Raw genomic sequence first — 10,302 nt, 5'->3', positions numbered from 1 at the left:
AAGGTCGTTAACCCCGTCTGCAGGGCGGGAACGCCCTCTAACTTTACGCTCTATTATTAATGACAAGCCCTTGCCCCGCCCTTCCTTCAGCCTGTGTAATGCAAATTTTCGCGATATTTTGTTTGCAGAACTCTAACAAAGAGCGATAACAAACTGCGTGATTATACAAGTTGGCTACACTGGGGAAAACTCATTATGACTCATATCATTCAATCACAAGTAATGGGCCCATTTATTATGATGTATTTCATAAAATTCAATCTTATCTATCTCAAATTAACGGTAACCCAACGATCCTGGAATAATATTCCAAGTTTTACCAGTATCATGTTTAAATATATTATTTCAGTAAGATATTTGATAGAAGGTAGATATTTCAGTTTATTATACACCCCTTTTTCTTTAAAAGTGGTACATAATTCCTTATAACATTGTGAAATGCTTCAGGTTTTATTCCTGCAAGAACATGTATACAAAATAATAACTTACCAAGTACTTCATAGCAAATTAACATTTCATCTGCCACATACTTAACAAAATGAAGACATTTACATCATAACTCCTAATTATCTGAACAATGGCATAAACAGAAGCCATAGCTCGTATCACGCGAAACGAGTTAACTTTTATAGCTGTTATTATACTGTAGCTTACAATGAAGTGATTTGCATACATAGAATATAATTGCGCCTTTCACAAAGCCCGAGTAAATATTAAACGATAAATTTTCATGCTTATAAAAACCAGGCGCGCTTCGTGTTTCCACTGTTGCTAAGCTTTTAGGCTTCAATTTAGAATTTATAAAGTTTTCAGGCACTTATGTTTAGGTAAGCCTTTAAAACAAAGCTTTAAATTATAAACTATTAAAATATCAGTTCAAATGCTGATCAAAAACTGAACTGAAAATATTTGGTGAATCACAACAAATACTGTTTGTGCTTTGTTGTGCAAAACTGATACTAAATAGAAATAATTATTCATTGGTATTAATTCAACATAAAAACTGTAACCTATATGTATGTATATAGTATATAGGTTAAAACAACGCAACGAGGTTTTCATTTAATATGATTATTTTTTGTTAAAAATTTAAAATTTGCGTTATGTGTAAAATCATTTATTTTTTCCTGTTAATTACAGGTACACAAGTATTTTTTTTTTCGTTCTTGTGTTATTTTCGGTAGAGAAAAGATCTAAAAAAATTATTGCTATTTAGCACAATAATAAATAAAATAATTTTCTTCTCACTACAATATAAATTATCCGTATATAAACACTATTTAGAACCAGTCAAAACCGTTTTGAAATAGTCAGTACATATATTTACTTTTATTATAGACGCAAAGCTCGTCCCGCAATTTAGTTTTATTCATGATATACAAGCAAAGGAGAAAATATCTGATCTTAAAGAATCGAAAATACTGCAATGCTGCAATTTTACTTAAAAATAAGACAATACAGAAGTTGAATAAATGCCAACGAAGGAATTGCGTGTCATTTTTATTTCCCCAGCTACAAAATACAATTATGTTTCAATTAGACATGACTAATCTCATGTCTAGTCATTTACGTGCGTTTTTCATTTGTTGATTTAATTACAGAATACATTTGCTTATCTTCGTAACAAAATTGATGGGAAGCACACGCAACCCAATTTTATTAACAACTGTTATTAAAAATGATTGACAGAAAGACACTAATCCTTAATATTAATTAAAAGTAACCCCTATTTTAAAGCTTTCGAAACACGTATATCATTGCCAACTAAAATAAACGACTCCTTCTTCCTCAACGTCTTTAGTGTATTACATACAAAATGTATCGTGTTCACTTAACCTTTTTAAACTTGGAAATGAAATTCTGTAGATTCAAAGGCCAGTGAACAATTTGTCAGCACGAACGCTATGAGCCAAGATGTCGCTACAACCAACATGTCGTTTGTTCTCAAACACTGGCTCTTTGCGGAGTATCATCTGCCAGACCCATTTAAATTGCTACTATAAAACTCTAAAACTGTATTACGTTTTATGGACTGCATTCAAGAAGATAAAGATGTGAATAGAATTGCATGTGAGTGCAGTGTACGTTTGTTTTAAAGTAACTTATAACCATGTAGTTAATTGAAAAATGAAAATATGGAATTGGAACATAATATATAAAAATGATAATGGTCATAATATTATGCAATAATAGATTTTAAGTCATTTATATTATGGATTTGTGAATGAAACCACGTATTAAATAAAACGTCAGCGTTCTCAGCTTTTAAATTAGTAGTAAAGTTTTTTTTAAGCTATTGCCTAGCTTCTATCGCTGGCCTTGAGCGCGGGGACCGAATCGAGAAATTCCGTAACGAAAAAACCTCACGCTCCCCAGTCCCCACTATGACGGGCGGAGGTGTGGCTTGAAGGCATAGCATGCAATAGCTTTACCGTGGCAGTCCCCGAGTGCCACACGTCGTTTTTTTTGTATCTACTCATTAGCTACTTTCAAAAAATGCCATATGTAATGTCGTACTATAATTTATTTAAAATGTTGTTTATTCATATATATAAGACTGAATAGCATCGTTATATCTAAACGGTAGTGTTGTATCGTGACTGGATGCATGTTCTTTATCTTTTCGCAAACGTGATTAACGGCGCCTTACTTGATAACCACGAACTGAGAAACGCCCATTGGAAGGGTTCAACTTTTCTTATATGTACATTTATTATGACACGTTATTCTGGTAACTAAACCATTATTTTCAAAGTATGGTTTAATGAAAATAATCTGGATGTTTATGAAAAATAAATCTGTGCTGAAAAGTTAATTAGATACATATTTTTATTTGATTAACCCATATTTGATTAAGTTTTTAATCTTTAAAGCGAACTCAATCTTTCATTGATGGAATTAAGTTATCTAGATTATTCTATTATAAATCAGATACAATATTCAGATTACTTCAAGTAAGTAAACATATTAGGTATATAAGATCTAAGAAAAATAATAAAAGAAGGTAAGGAAAGTTTAGAATACCCTATGTAGATAATAAGAAACCAATAGGGCCTAGGGGAGTATTCTTAACGTTCAATGAAAGTCTTTTTATTTTTACACTTGTTATGTACCATTTCATATTAAAATTTATTTAATAATTAGTTACTTATACCGCACCTCTTTGTCTTAAAGTATTATGCAGCGTATTTGTACTTGAAAAAGTAATTAATGGTATCAAAGTTTAGCGTGCAGGTGCACGCTAAGTCCTCATTATATTAGGTATATTGGAACGTTAGCGTCATTGCAAGTTGTGTTTATAAGTTCATAATTGCAATGCAGTTATAAATTATACAAAGCTATATTATATTTCAACTCAATAGATTTTACTAGAAAGTTCGTATTTACGATATGCTTGGCTTAAAATGCCAACAAATCATTAGATCACACATTACACAGACTATTCTTATTTAAACGGATAAGCCTTTCCATATAGAAAACATAATATGCCACAAACTTGTATAACAAAGAAGATCACTCCAAAAATTCCTACGCAAAATGTCGTACTTAATTTCTCAAGTCGTTGAACCCAAATATATTATCAACATATCAGTTACTTTAACAACCTAATTTTACGTGTTCATAATAAGATGTTACAAAAACATGTTCTTTCCTAAGAGTAATTGAATTAACTTACTCCACTAGATAAATGATAATACCCGATCCCTATTTGGTCAATATGGCACTTGAAATATGAGCTCAATAATACCCAAGTATGAATAATACGTACATAAAGAAAGTAATAATCCGCAAACGATACAAGCCTGACTCGGTGATTTTTTGTATTTATGGATACACTTTATGGATTCCGTGACGTGGCATAAACATACAATAGTGGAGGTAGTTTGTACGTAGTTATTTGTCAAATGGTGAATTTGGAATACATTTATTTATATTTTATTCATTCATTTCTCTATAAATTTACTATGAAACTTAATCTAGTTATAATATAAATTAAAACAAATGGCGGTGTTCTAAACAGCTATTTCTTCCAAAGAACCAGACGTAGGGAGAAAAATTAGTCAGAAGAGAGGAGTAGGGAAGAGTATAAATATAATATGTAAGATTATATAAAATATGTATGATATTATGTATGGAAATAATATACACATTATGTGTAGTTAACTAATTTTAATCTAATGTTATTTGTACAAATTGATTTTAGAATGTTTGTTACCAACTTATGCTTTGATATCTGCGAATTAATCAAATCAACATTAATCAAATTATTCACTAATTAATTATAGCCACAATTATAGCAATCATTAACGAAGCAGATCGTATTTCTGGATATACTTATATATAGAATTTATAAACATTAAATGAGAAAAAAAATGTGTTTACGGCGTGTAACTTAAACAAAATAATGTATTATAATTATACATATTTGAATTATATTTTGCTTTTTACATATTTATTTATTTGCGTTTAAAGCTGAAATCATCAAATAAATAAATACAATATTTGATATATTGTTACAAAATGACTACACGCTACGGCCTACGACGCTACGACGATTGGAGTTACAAACGAATTCTTCTACGTTGTTACTTAATGTAAAGGATTATTGAATAGTATTTAAATTACTAGAATACGTAGAAGAGACATGACTAAAATTTTAGTCAAACTAGCTACAACCACCTTCTTTTATCAAAATAAACTACATCATCTACAGATAAATAATGCACCTACAATACAATCCACAGATGCTCCTATTACTGGTTATACTTATTTAAATAGGATAATCATTGATGAATATGGCACTGTCCCATCAAAATTATTCGTCAGCATAATGATTATTAGTTTTGTTGTCTTCCAATGTTCGCATGATTGTTTATATTGGGATAAAACATGTAACATTCTAACACATAGTTATAATCCTGACAACAAACTTGGGGGAACGCAGTTATAGATTTAAATTTGTATGGGGAATGGCTATCGCCCCACACCACAAAATACACGCGAACGATTCCTCAACAATCTATTACCAATACCATAGCTAATTATAAATAAATTTTATTTTATATATTTAAAAAGTATGCTTGTATCGTAATTGCTACTTCATGTATTTTTTCCAGTGCTCCTACTAACTTGATTGTTATCGGTTCTTGACGTGGGCTAACAACCCTTATTTTTCATGCAAATTTCAAGGGCTATGTCACGCTTCATTGTAATAAATTGGTCTTATCTGTATTGACGAGATCCCTTGCTGAAATCTGCAACAATATCAGGTTTATTATCGCTCTCATTGATAATATGAGAGGTGTCACCCTATAAGGGCCTGATTCTGGACGGACACTAGTGGGTGAAGTTGTGGCATAAGGAAAAGTAGTATGGTATATTATGAACCTTACTAGTAGTAGTATGAGTATTTTCAAGAACATTCAATTAGCTTTGTTTCTAAAATTAAATTAACTCTAACATGGACCAAATAATTTTTTATTAATTACCTATCTAATTTTAAATTCTATAATTTTACACCTACTTTTAAAATACAACTTCAATCTACATACGCTACGCTATCCATAAACCGTTTCGCCAATCGCCAGCCCGTTGAATCATCGCGCCAAATTGCTCGAAAAACAAATTTAGTCCGAGGTGTCACAATAAAAATTCTCTTCGTATTAGCTAAGAAAGGCCAAGTGTCGGCACGCGAACACGGCGGGCAAGCTGAAGTAACAATTATTCAGTCATGCAACAGAACCATCCATCAACTATTTGCCGTGTAGCTCCGAGCACTTGGTCCTACTCTAAGGCAATTTCCGGGGCCCTTATCTGGCTATACTCGCTTTATACTTCGTGGTTTGTTTAACAGAATTAATCCAAGTGACAAGAATCTTTGGCAAGCTGTGTGCCCTTTTCCAAATCCATTAGCCTCTTTTGAGTTTCCGTTTTGTATTGTGTTGGACGGATTCATTTTTTTAGTTTTGTAAATAGGGTAATTAAATGTTAAACGATAGACATTTTAGTGATCAGAATCTGTATATAAGTGTAAACGGTTGTCCAAAATTCCAACAAAACATTGAGCGATAATACCTCTAAGTAGGTTAGAGTCGAATATAGTACAGTCGCTACTTTGTTTTAAATAAATGTGAATTATGAAACGCATAAAACCTATTCTCATTCTTATCATAACTCTCCTGACTATATCGGAAAAGGATCCATCATCATAATCTCTTCGCAAAGCGTAAACTATAAAGCAACTTTATTCAATTACTAATGAATACAGGGAGCATACGGTAGAAGACAAGACCGCATCGATCAAGAAATGCAGATGTCGGTGGGGAGCTCCAGTCATTTGCAATTCGAATCTAGATAATGAAATAAATCCCTTTCTGCTTGTCGGAATAGCCGCAGCGCTATGTTCTTAGCGATTTAGCGGTTCTCTTTTATAGGGAATACTCGATAGAATTGTAAAACATCAACAGTCAATATTGGTTGTACTAACGTGTTCTACGTACATGGAAATATTTATAAATTTTTGGGTTGAGCTTAGTAATTTTATAGTTGTTGTGGAAAACGATATCTAATAAGCAAATGTTACACTGTAAAAAATTCGAATTTATAATGACAGGAACTTAAAAGGAAGATAGGTAATTAAAATACGTAAAACCATAATCCAACCAAGAAACCAAATTACCTTAAACGAGGTTAAAATCAGTAAATAATTCTGAAAATAGCGTCACCCGACGACACGTGAATAAAAATCCATTGTTATTAAATTCCTTTCATGAGCAGGATCTTAAGCTAGCTAAAGTTCCTCGTAACGTGTGCATAATTCTTTAATAAGCCTTTTGAAATACTGCGGCAGGAGCTATAATTTCAGTAAAATTTATAGGAATTTGCTGCCGTGCGACCGTCGCTTGGACACTTTAATTGTTTTCTCTTGTTTGCTTAAGATTAAGATTATGTGCTTGCTATGTTTAATAAATTGCTAATAGAAAACAGAGCCTCGGTGGAATTTATTACGTCCGCAAGTATTTGTTTAATGCCTTTTCGAATACTTCCTACGTTTTATGCCCACAATATTTGTTTGCTTCAATAAATGCCGCGAACTTATGATATTCGAGTAATCAACTTATCCAGCCGTCGTTAAATATTATTCAATCAATCCAATAACATTATTTACTGCTGTAGACCTCGCTTCAGACAGCATGTCGCTCGTGGGCGTAATTTGCTCCGGTACCTAATTGAATTCCTTTGTTCGACGTTTACTAGTTTCAATTATATCATAATATTATTGCACGGCTTAACATTCGCGGAGCTTGTAGGGACCTAATAAAAGCAGTACTTTACACTAATAGGATACAAAGTTAACTGCTGTGACATTCTCGATAAGCAGTTTCGTGAATCGCCCAGCCATTGAACTTTGGTAATCGAAAACAATAACAAACGAAACGACTTCGAAACATTCATTGAAAAGGAAAGTTTGAGGACGGCGAGGAAGCGGCAGGTGCTTAACGTTACTGAAATAGTTTTCAAAACAGATATCCGAAACGAGCTTTGAATTTACATTAATTTTTACACGCCCTTTGTGTGCCCGAATAATTTTGTATGTTATAATTTAATTCTAAATGCCTTTTGCTGAATAAATGTTTAGGTTAAAATCGTTCAATTTATATTCAAGGAATTACCTCAATATTAAACATTCGTAATTTTATGTAACAACCTATTATTATCCATACTAATATTATAAATGCGAAAGTAACTCTGTCTGTCTGTCTGTTACTCAATCACGCCTAAACTACTGAACCAATTTGCATGAAATTTAGTATGGAGATATCACGGGCGAAGCCGGGGCGGACCGCTAGTAGGTTATAAGTAATTTGTTTAACCTTTTAAAGTAAATTGAATTCAATCAATTTAATAATAGTAAATTAGTAAGTTAAAAATTTGTGTGATTCTTCACGCCAACATTTTTTTAGATGAACGTACTTAAAGTGTTATAATAATATATGCTTGTATGTAGACACTTACATTGATTCCCCAAATTCCCAGTTCTTATGCTGACGACGACAGTAAAACGAAGAAAAATTGGGCAATACAATTATGTAAATGAGAACGCATATTGAGATTTTATCTTCATCCCGTTGGAACTCGATAAGTCAAGTAAAGCTTTTAAAAATATTAGCTACAGTCCTTGCATAAAAGAAATGCAGCAAAAGCAATTCATATAGTTACAAAAAAGTACTTTTTTCGCACTTTCTACTAACAGATGAGTCTCGCGTCTTATCGCGCAAATGGAGAATATTATAAAATGTCGCAATAAAGCAAATAAATAGACAAATGCGCGTACAATACAAGATATCAATAGAAATAAGCATCGTATTCTTCAGGGTATAAAGTACAAAATCGTTAAAATCACAATCATATAATACTGAAACGACGCTCATAAGAAATATTATGAAAACAAATTTGCGTTGAGCACGTTCACTGCTAGTAATAAATAAGCAAAGCAAAATAGGAAGTAAAAGGAAAAGGTTGGCCGCAAAATGGGTCTGTTCGGTATTCTGTGTTATTGGTATATCATGAGGATCCATTTTATATGTAGTGATAATATGTATTGGAACTAGGTGACGAGTCAACCAAGTGATATCAGCAACAAGCTCCGAAATCTTCGCTGCTGTTACTTCTGTGAAATAATCTTATTTATGATTTTATTGTTGATTTCTTTTTTTGTTAATATTTTAAGATTTATATGACGAATATTTTCACGTTCATGCATAAAGAAATGATCATAAATATTGCTAAATCGTATATCCTTAACATATCAATGTAATAAAACTATATTAATAATCAAGCTTGTATTAAAAGCGATTTGACCGCCTCCTTAGTATAGGTACAGTGGTTGACGCGTGAGCGTAGAACCGAGGGTTCCTGGGTTCGATTCCCGGTGGCGACGAAAAAAAAATATGTCTCGGTCTGGTAGGATACAGAAGGCTGATCACTTACTTGTCCCCAAAGAAAATCGATCAGTGAAACAGATGTATCCATAATGCATCTGCCCATTACCCCACTACGGGGACACGGGACTTCACTATTTTATTAAAAGCACAAAAGTTTAAATTTAAATTCATTCGGTCGAAACACGACTTAAAGGCTAACCTGATCCAACGTTGTTGAACGAAGCAAGACGGAAGAATTACAAAGAAAAAATAAACATCAACATTTGAAACGGAGCATCGCGTAAGCGCTTAAACTTCCGAGCAACAAGCAAGAATATCTTAACAAGGAATAAAATCGAATCGTATCACACACGGTCATTACAATAAACATAATATTATGTAAGTCGTGTTGGAGGAAAACGTAAAACAAGCAATTGGCGCCTTTCTTGAGCACCTGCCGATTTGGGGAGCTATTCTTAAATTATGTCTTGTCTTTTTATTTATAGGCTATTTGTGTTTATTTAACTAGGAACGACGAACGACATGCAGCTCTTAGGGTGCTTTTCCACCTAAGTTTTCCACCAAGAAGTTTGAAGTTTGACGCGTTTAGCGTTTGAAGCGATACTATTGGTTATTCACAAACATAATCCTCGCGACACATCCTCGCACAATATTAGTGGAAAATGTACCCTTATGTTGTTTTATTTTTAAAACCGAGTTCAACGTAATCAACTCTTACCTCTTACCAAATGGTATTCTCGCCGTGTGTTACCTATTATTTATTCATTTGTCACACTTGTTAACATAAATAATATTATGTATTTCAATTATGGTATTATAAAACAATACAAACATTAATTATCTAACATATCATTAATTTAAATTGTATACCAATAGACACATAATAAATGTTTGTCCTTAATTAACGAAACAATGATATTATGCCGCAATATAAATTAATACTTCTTCGTCTTCTTCGTACACAATAAATATCGATAAACATAATATTACTGAAGTGAAACTTCTTTATCGGGGTTGAAAAAAAATTGTGTAACATTTTTTCGTTACGCGTGACATTTTTCCGTAACGCGCCATCTTTTTCTTATCCCTACCACGCGTGATTCGATGTATTTCTGTAACTGCGGCTCTACACTCGCCCGCGAACCGCGGGCGCGGTTCGCGGCTGCGGTTCGCGCATTGACACGCCGCGATAAATATAGCCCTCCACACTCGCGACCTTTCGCATTAACGTTCGCGCATTTGACTAAAATGGACGTGGAAGTTGCTGCTGACCTGACATTGTGCGCTTTAGCGAATTACAATTATGCATTTATAAAGTCCAAAAAACAAGTTAAGGAGAATTTATAAATGAGAATAT

The sequence above is a fragment of the Colias croceus genome, chromosome 1 (genome assembly GCF_905220415.1).
Source record: "Colias croceus chromosome 1, ilColCroc2.1".
Lineage (NCBI taxonomy): Eukaryota > Metazoa > Arthropoda > Insecta > Lepidoptera > Pieridae > Colias > Colias croceus.
Note: the sequence above shows the minus strand (reverse complement) of the source record.